We start from the raw sequence: 8,905 nt of genomic DNA, 5'->3' as shown, positions 1-8,905 counted from the left end.
TAAAATATTTCTGAGATTAATTACAAAAGTTTTTTCTCAAAATTTTAAACATGTTGAACTCAGAATGTTTTTTTAAAAGTTTTTTTTCTATCTTATTACACTTAAAATAAGACAACACTAACTTACAAGTAATTTTTCAGCAAGATATATGGTTTATATTTCCCAGTAAATAATTTTTGAATATTGATTTTGAATATTGATTTGTTCCACCGGTAATTATTTTACTTATAACAAGGCATTTTGTCCATGTTATATGTGAAATAATCAGTCAGTGGATTTAGGACTTTTTAAATCAATATTCAGGAATTAGAGGCTTAAAACAAACTCTTCTCTTCTTACTTCTGAGTTAATTTTGTCTTATTTCAAGTGTAATAAGATATTTGCACTAGAAAGTAAACTAAAATACTTGGTAAGATTCTGTGATTTGCAGTGTTGGCAAAAAGCGAAGTACCCTTTTAAGTGAAAAAGGAATGTGGAAGAAAAACATGTGAAAGTCAGTAAAAATGCCCCTTTAAAAACGTTGTAAACGATAATACAGATGTTTCTATTCCAAATATGCAAACTTTTGTGTTTTATGCACACAGGAAATCTCTCTGTTCTTTTTTTATGTGAGTTTTGCACACAGCTAGGCCGTAAACCCCAAAGCAAACAGTAACCACCCTGGTCCAGCTCCTATTGTGGCCTCAAGATGTTTCATATAATAAACTGACTGCATCACTCCTGTTTACTCACACAGACACTGTCATCGTATTTTCTGCTGGGCGTGAGCCGATGCTGTAACCTATTTCTAAACACTTTCATGGTTTTCTGGCTTTCATGCAACTGTCTTGCATTTGCAAAATTATGCAAAGTATTCAGAGCCATGTCGGCGTTTACAGACTGAACCTCCTCAGCTATGCTGCGCTCACACGCCAGCTCTGACAGCTTGTTCTGTGCAGCCAAAAGCATTTCAGAAATGTTCACAGTAAGAAAACAACTTGATGAGGCTTTTACGATTTGCCTGGACATCACTTTAATCTGGAACGAGGCACAAATACACTACGAAAACAAGTATTTTTGTCTAGTTTTGAGTGCAAATATCTGTGTACACTTAAAATAAGACAAAATTGACCTATAAGTTTTCAGCTATAGATATAAGAGCTTATTTTTAGTAGATGATTTCTTAACTATTTGTTCCACTGGCAGATTATTTCACTTATAACAAGACATTTTCCTCATGAAATTATTTTACTTGAGTCTTGAGGCACCGATATCTTGCTGAAAACTTACCAAACAAATTAAATGAGAAAAACATGTTCCCCTCCTCGTTGCGCTGCACCAAAAACCAAAAACGCCAAATATTTCCAGGTATTTTTGTCCAGTTTCTAGTGCAAATATCTTCGTAAACTTTTCAATAAAACTGACTTACAAGTCACTTTTCAGCAAGATATAGGAGGTTGGTTTGAGTGAATAATTTCTTAATCTTGATGAAAAAGTATTGGTTCCTAGTTAAAGTACTAATTTCAGATTTCTTTTCACTTATAAACATGGGAAAATGTCTTGTTATTAAAAAAAGTCTTCCACTGGAACTAGTATGTTTTTTAAAATCAACTTTAAGGAATTATTGATTTAAAACAAACATATCTTGCTGAAAAGTTACTTCTGAGTTTTGTCTTATTTTAAAGACATTTGCCTTATAAACTAAACAAAATACTTGGTTAGATTTTGTTTTTTCAATGTATTTCCTCAACTTGAAATGTTGAATTTGTGCCAATTTTATAAAGTTGAGGCCAATAAATCACTAAAAAGTTTGAGACACATCAAGTTTTAAACCTGTTAATGAAGCTCAGGTGCCTGAAGATTTTCTAATTTAATCTAAATACTATAACTTTTCACATATTTGCCACCTGAGTAAATACAAAAGCAGTTTTAAATCAGAATTTTAATCATTAAGCTAAAAAAACCTCTTCAAACCAATATGTGAGGAACTAATATGTTGCATTCATGATAACTGAGTTTGTTTAGGAGCTTTGACTCAATCTGCTTAAATTCAACCACACTGGGATGATTTCCCAGTTGAGCCACACCAGTTTAACTGGTTTGAAGTTTGAGCCATTCCAGGACTCTAAACCAGGTTTTGCACTGGTTGAACTGGTGGACCAGCACAAATAGTATGGGTGCAGGCACGTTTTCACATTTAACACGTCCGTTTTTCCTGCTTTTTAAAATCACTCTCCATACTGACACAAGGTTCTTAATTTAAAGCAGACCTGTACAAAAAAAAAAAAACATCTGAAAGTGTAAGAAATGTTCCAACTTTGGACCAGACTAGGAAATACCCTTAGATTTTGTTTTTTCAGCTCTTTTAACATATTTTATTTAGTAAATTCAGTGATTTCTGATGCAGCAACATTAGCGTATAAACTAAACCCAACAATCACATTTGAACCTTTTCTGTCTATTAATTAAATCTATTAAATCTTTTGAATCTATCTTTAATTATCAGCCCAAAAGGTTGAGGAGGTGTAAATACTTTGTGGAGCAGCATCTCTGCTCTATCTTTTCCTTTCTAGTGACACTGACTGATCCAGAGCCGAATTGTTGCACCGTCTCCACTGTGTTGGCACATCTCCACCATTGTGTGCATGCAAAGCCTGTTGAAACTGTGGCAGCCAGCGCTCCGCGTCGCCGTAGCGATCTGCTGTAAATCAGAGGAAAGAGGAAGTAATCCGCCGTGTTCCCACATCCAGAGATGACGCGAATCTTTGACCTATTTTCAGCCAATGGGTGTTGTCTGGCTGCTGCTCTGTGTGACACATGGAGGCTCATGCTGTCCGGCGTAGTAGTGGCTGAGTCATAGTTTAAGGCTCCTCGCTTGGCTCGGCCCGTTTGTTTGTTGTTAATAATTATCCTACATCATTAACAGAACATATGTGACCCTAAAATTAGAAACAAGCCAAAAAAAAGACTCACTCTATGAACAGTTTGAGGATAACCAGACTTTGGAAAATTATGCTATGTAGTTCTCATTTAAACCCAAAAGGGAAAAAAGGCAAATATGTTCTTGTTCTCTAGAGTTTGAGTGGTTTGTTTTCACAGCTTTTAGTCCAGTGGACAACAAAACTGCAACATTTTCAGCTTCTGCCAGTTCACTTTCACTTTGTACTGTCAAACAAATCAAAACATTTAAGCAGCCTGTTCCCCTCCTCACCTGTGGGGGCGCTGCCCTAATAAACATTGAAGGAGACACTGAGCACAACTTCCTTCTTCACAAAATGTAAACAAAAATAGCATCAAATTTTAGCAGTCGTAGGATTTCTCTTGTGTCTTTGGCTAGAGACCAAGAGCCATTTTTCATGCTAGCATTAGATTGCCGCTTTTATTTTGGTTGTATTTACCCACAATGCCATGCGCTGTAGTCCGCTTCCTACATTTGGAGCAGTCTATGGTCCGCTTGGCGTTCCTATTGGCATTCAAACCGCTTCAGAGTTCACTTCTGTAAGTGGACCAGAGTTCACTTTTTTGGTCCGAATTTGATTCCATATATTGAATAATTTTGCTGGTATGCTAACTCCTTTTAGCACAACTTACACAAAGTTCCTATCAAATCGCTTTTTAAAGCCAAAAATAAACCCAAGTGCACCGGAAACGACTGAAAGGATCAAACCTTATTGAAAAATTTGATTAATTATGTTAATTATTTTTATTAAAACTTCATTAATCCAAATTAAAGAGTTAAAGTCTTACCCAGTTCATCTTGTTGCTCAAACAAGATGAACTGTTGGGTGGTTTTAATGTTTTGCATGTTTTCATACATGCGTATTTTATCTACAGGATGGATTTCACCAGGTCATAACATCATGTGTTCATCCTGAATAAAGAGTCATTACATTCGTCAATACTCTGGATATTCCCCCAAACTTTACTGGCTGTGGTTTCCTTTCATGTTCTGCCTCAATCTGATTAAACTTCATTCTCATTTTCTGTGGAAGTCTAGACATGCACTCAAAAATATTGCAGTTTAAGGTTGAGTCGTGTTGCTGTCCTACTTCCCAGCATCCAACTTCATCATGTATGAGGCTTACTTTATAATAAAGTAAGCCTCAGGATTGTTTCCTATGCTTCCAAACATCCATCTAAGAGTTGCAAAACGTCCCCAGAGTAGACCCCAGACTTGTGAATTTCCATGCAAACAACCAATAAAAACAAAACATTTCTATTACTTTCTGTAGGACTAAACAATGTTGGTACATTCTCTTGTTGCAAACAGAAGTCCAGCCAAGTGGCCTTGATTACCCTTTTATCAAACCGAGAAATCTCTGATTCCACACAAAACTCCTGCAATCACATTTTCACAGAACTGATGTTCCTTGAATTTGTCTATTTTTCCCTCTGTCCTTGACTAACTCTGATTCAGGAGTATGCTGCTCTGTTCAGCTGACTGCTTTCATACAATACAGGTTTTGTTCAGCTTACACGTCACTAATTTTCCTTCTGCAGAGTTTAACCACACATACTGGTCTAAGAGGGGATCTCAGAGATTCTGAGAAGGACATATTTAACAACATGTAAGACAGCACACATCACTCATTAGGACAGGAAGAGTGGCCTGACTTTGGACATTTGTTTTACAAAATAAGACAATCTTGATAATAACAAGGCAAACACAAGATAATTCAGCGTAATCAGCGGTGAAACTTAAGTTTCAGCCAAGGTTGGCAGATCACAAAGAGTTTGAGAGAAAGAGACACAGACATGTAGACTTTCACTGCAAAAACACAAAAACTTACCAATTATTTTACTTTGCTTTCTAGTGCAAATATCTTAATATTGGAAACTGCAGCTCTGAGGAGGAGCTGCGCCTTGAAATGAAAGGATTTCTCAAACATGAATGAAGGAACCAAGGCAACGCTCCAGGTGTGTTTTAAATGAGGGAATAATTTCTTCATAAACATTAAAAAACATAAAAACTTAATTTATGTCAACTTTTTTGATATAAAGCTCTAAAAGGTGATTTTACATAACTGCACCTTCACCATTAGGAGCTGCAGTATTTAGCTTATGAGCTCCTTCTGTCTACATACATGGATTATCTGGTAAATCTCCACATTAGGAAAGTCTGTAACTTTGCTAATTTTCCCTAAAACACTCCTGGAATGTGTTTATAGTATTTCCTACAGTACGAGTTAAGAAACATGAACATGTGCTGACTAGAATACAATCTGAAACACGAGTTTCCAGCCTGATCTGATGTAATAATCTGGTCAAGATGAGTCTTTCTCCACAAGAAGGATCTGAAATGAAAGAGCTGTATGAATTAATCCAGCAGCAGAGTCTCTAAGCCATCTGGAGCTTCTGCTAAAATGATCCTGATTTGTCAACAAAATGTTATGTAACACTTTGTAAGTCAGTTGCACGGATCGTGGCGGTTATCCTGCTCTAATCACAGCAGTGTGCTTCGGCTGTACTGACACAGACCAACCAGGACTCGATACTCCAGCCAGGAAAGGACGTCCGCTCATATGGAGGGAGGTTTATATGAAAACGCTGCATAAATCTGAGATTTAACATGTTTAATCAAACAGAAGCTGGAGATAGGTACCAGCACTGGATGGATGGATGGATGGATGGATGGATGGATGGATGGATGGATGGATGGATGGATGGATGGATGGATGGATGGATGGATGACTGGATGGATGGATGGATGGATGGATGACTGGATGGATGGATGGATGGATGGATGGATGGATGGATGGATGGATGACTGGATGGATGGATGGATGGATGGATGGATGACTGGATGGATGGATGGATGGATGGATGGATGGATGGATGGATGACTGGATGGATGGATGGATGGATGGATGACTGGATGGATGGATGGATGGATGGATGGATGGATGGATGGATGGATGGATGGATGACTGGATGGATGGATGGATGACTGGATGGATGGATGGATGGATGATGGATGGATGACTGGATGGATGGATGGATGGATGGATGGATGGATGGATGGATGACTGGATGGATGGATGGATGGATGGATGGATGACTGGATGGATGGATGGATGGATGGATGGATGGATGGATGACTGGATGGATGGATGGATGGATGGATGACTGGATGGATGGATGGATGGATGGATGGATGACTGGATGGATGGATGGATGGATGGATGGATGGATGGATGGATGGATGACTGGATGGATGACTGGATGGATGGATGGATGGATGACTGGATGGATGGATGGATGACTGGATGGATGGATGGATGGATGACTGGATGGATGGATGGATGGATGGATGGATGGATGGATGGATGACTGGATGGATGGATGGATGGATGGATGGATGGATGGATGACTGGATGGATGGATGGATGGATGGATGGATGACTGGATGGATGGATGGATGGATGGATGACTGGATGGATGGATGGATGGATGGATGGATGGATGGATGGATGGATGGATGGATGACTGGATGGATGGATGGATGGATGGATGGATGGATGGATGGATGGATGGATGGATGGATGGATGGATGGATGGATGGATGACTGGATGGATGGATGGATGGATGGATGGATGGATGGATGGATGGATGGATGGATGGATGACTGGATGGATGGATGGATGGATGGATGGATGGATGACTGGATGGATGGATGGATGACTGGATGGATGGATGGATGACTGGATGGATGGATGGATGGATGGATGGATGGATGGATGACTGGATGGATGGATGGATGGATGGATGGATGGATGACTGGATGGATGGATGGATGGATGGATGGATGGATGACTGGATGGATGGATGGATGGATGGATGGATGGATGGATGGATGGATGGATGGATGGATGGATCGATCTGCTCATATAGTTTTATTATTTTCTAGTATGAAGTGATGCCACACTTTTCTGTCTCCATTGTGTTAACGAAGAGGAGATTGTGATCCTCTTGAGCTAAATGGAAAATAACCTGGACTCGTTTAGACCCGACCATTTTTACAGTGAAATCAGTTAAATAAAAGCGACATAAGGCGACCAACGGCAGAGTTGCTGTAACATCCGTTTGTCTTTTTGAAGTTCATGAATTTACGTGCAAAGAGCCAACAGCGGTTCAAAATGGCAACACACCGTTTACAGGACGAACTGCTACTTCAGTCAAACTTACCGTCTCCCTCCATATGAGAATTTACACACTTAGAAATAACTCAAAAGAACAGATCCAGTGAAAAGACCAAATTCTTCAAAATGCTGAGACATTTTGGACAATTTATTGCTTGTAACTTGGAGGGTGAATGACTGCAGACCAGCTGTGAGGCTGTGAGGTCCACCAGAGTGAAGACCTCGGCTACTCTGAACTCCTTTTGGATCATTTAGAGACCATTATACCTGTATTTCCATTACAAACTCAAAACTTTTATCAATATTCCCGATTCTACAATTCCTCTGTTTCCATTGAATAAGAAATGCAACTAAAATCACAAATGAATAAGCTAGTTCAAGCAGTAAATCACTGAAAAACATGCAGTTATGATCCTCCAACTACTTCCTGGTTTCTTCTTTGTGGTTTATGTTGATGGCAACATTCAGTTGTTGATCATCTTACTTGTGTGATACAGAAGAAAAGCATTTCCATTGCAGTTTTGCAAAATAAATACATTTTGATACGACCAAAAAATAAAATCCACCTGATCCGAGTGTATAGGTGTCAAACTCGAGGCCTGCGGGCCAAATCCGGTCTGCCGTATGTGACCCTCTAGATTCCAGACTAAACACTAAGTGTGCTTAAATATTATGTTATCAATCAAATCAATGCAGTTTTTATCTGTTTACTACCATATTATATCAATCAGTCCCTCCAGATTCTTGAGAATTATCATGGAAATTAATGCAAAATTATCAAATCCTCACACATTTTGCGCTTATATACAACTGGAAATTTATTGCAGATTTTTCTCTAAAATTGTCAAAAACTCTTACTTGTCTTACTGCCTCAGCCTTGACTTATGTCAGATTATAGTCCATTACACAGCGAGTCATAAAAAGTTACATTTACCATCATAAATAAGTGCAAATATCCAAATATTTCCAAATTAGAACCACAAACACTTTGATTTTTATTGCAAAAAATCACAAAAAGAATTATGAGTCCTGGAGGGACTAAATAAATGTTCAATGATATTATTTTATTTTAAGAATCCACTGATATTTTAACATTTTGTGAAATGGTTTTGTGAATGCATTCTGGCACACCGGCCCTTTAAGAGCATTCATGATCTTGAGTTGGCCCAAAGCGAAAATAAGTTTGACATCCTTGTAGAGCCAAAAAACGAGTTGGTTTTTTTTAATTGATATGTTTCCATATTTCCAGAGTAAATTTTCTCTCGAAATATCAAATTGAGCGATGATATGGTCAATGGAAATGCAGCTTCTGAGTGTTTTAGTTTGCAGTTTTGATGCTACATTTACAAATTGACTTGTTGACGTTTGTAATCTGTCTGGACATCTGCTCTCGAGAATCAACTGCATTTCTCTGTGGGTTACCAAGCAGTATAACGTTTAAACTCATTTTCACAAGGTCTGGTTTGTTGTTTACATTTCTGTTTCTCTGTTGCTTACACTGTTATCCTTACAGCTGGGCTAATCTCAGACCTCTGAAGCCCAAAATGCCCTTTGGTCTTGTAAGCTTGTGTTACGGCTGTGCTGCCGGTAATAAGCTTACGTTTGGAGCCAAGATTGGAGCAAACAAACTTTCAGCACAGGTTAATCCATCCCTTGTACTTTTGCCTGTGTATTTTTGGTTTAGGAAAGGCTAATGCCTCCACGAAGACATTCCAGCTCCTTGTGGGTGTAGAAAACAGCGTCTGAGAGGCAGGCAGTGACATTTCTCTCCAGATGTAGCGTTACG

This window comes from Poecilia mexicana, unplaced genomic scaffold (genome assembly GCF_051168715.1).
Source record: "Poecilia mexicana isolate PSO_F unplaced genomic scaffold, ASM5116871v1 scaffold_8, whole genome shotgun sequence".
In the NCBI taxonomy this organism is placed as follows: domain Eukaryota; kingdom Metazoa; phylum Chordata; class Actinopteri; order Cyprinodontiformes; family Poeciliidae; genus Poecilia; species Poecilia mexicana.
This window is presented reverse-complemented; position numbering follows the sequence as displayed.